This window comes from Penaeus monodon, chromosome 15 (genome assembly GCF_015228065.2).
Source record: "Penaeus monodon isolate SGIC_2016 chromosome 15, NSTDA_Pmon_1, whole genome shotgun sequence".
Taxonomy (NCBI): Eukaryota; Metazoa; Arthropoda; class Malacostraca; order Decapoda; family Penaeidae; genus Penaeus; species Penaeus monodon.
Genome location: NC_051400.1, coordinates 5,535,999 through 5,536,471, shown reverse-complemented (window position 1 = coordinate 5,536,471; position 473 = coordinate 5,535,999).

Below are 473 nucleotides of genomic sequence, written 5' to 3'. Positions count from 1 at the left end.
GACCTTGCGCGTGTGAAGCGCACGTGATAACCACTACACTACGGAAACCATATTACTTTTTAGTGTTTGTAACACTCCAGGATCTAAAAGCCTGACCACCAACAGAGAGACGGAAACAGAGATGGAGGTTGAGATAATTCATATATGCATAACAAATGTGTTCATCATTTAATTTGAAGTTAGCTTTAACAGTAAGAATCTGTTTTTATCACACTTCCTGTCCAGACGCTTGTAACCAATCTATACTATTAGCATTTAATCTCCCAGTAAAACCACTTATTGAAAAGAGTATTTATTAACCTGTTGCATTTCCGTGTCGCTAAGTTGCATGTTCTTTTATTGCAAGGGCCATTTCCCTTTGAACAATTTGCCATTTTAAGTAGGAGTAGCACATTTTGAAAATAAGTACTTTATTGGCAGCGCAAACAACGTTCACTACTATTACTACCACCAATGCTGCCAATACTACCACG